The sequence below is a fragment of the Eimeria mitis genome, genomic scaffold (genome assembly GCF_000499745.2).
Source record: "Eimeria mitis Houghton genomic scaffold, Emh_scaff1400, whole genome shotgun sequence".
In the NCBI taxonomy this organism is placed as follows: domain Eukaryota; phylum Apicomplexa; class Conoidasida; order Eucoccidiorida; family Eimeriidae; genus Eimeria; species Eimeria mitis.
In genome coordinates this window covers 11310-11947 of record NW_013569070.1, presented here as the reverse complement: position 1 = coordinate 11947, position 638 = coordinate 11310, and positions in this window count along the sequence as shown.

Sequence of the window (638 nt, the reverse complement as noted above, 5' to 3'; positions counted from 1 at the left end):
GCTGCTGCTGGGAGGCAGCAGCAGCAGCAGCAGCAGCAGCACGCGCTGAGAAGCTGCTGCTGCAGCAGCAACTGCAATTGCCGCAGCAGCAGCATCTGCATGGGCTGCTGCAGCACCAGTTGTGGCTGCTGCTGCTGTTGCTGTTGCTGCTGCTGTTGCATCAGCAGCAGCAGCAGCAGCAACAGCAGGCTTTGCTGCAGCCGCTGCAGCAGCAGCACCTGTCTAGTATTGCTGCTGCAGCAACCACAACAACAAAACAACAAAAACAACAGCAGCAGCAACAGCTGCTGCCGCAGCTGCTGCTGCTGCTGCAGCTGCTGCTGCTGCAGCAGCAGCTCCTCCTGCTGCTGCTGCTGCTGCTGCTGCTGCTGGTGGTTTTATAGGACGCTTACAGTGATAGGGATATGAACGGAGACAAGTTGTACAGTGCGGCGGCGAGAAGGAGACAGTTTGTTTGTCTCCTCTGTCTGCTGTCTCCTTTTGCTGCTGCTGTCTCCTTTTGGTGTTATATCTTCTGTGTGCTGTCTCCTTTTGTTGTTGCTGTCTCCTTTTATAAATATATTTTGTTGTTGTGGGGTTTGTCTCGCATATACGAGTATAAGCTGAGCTGTATATACACCCGGTGGCAGTCTATGTGG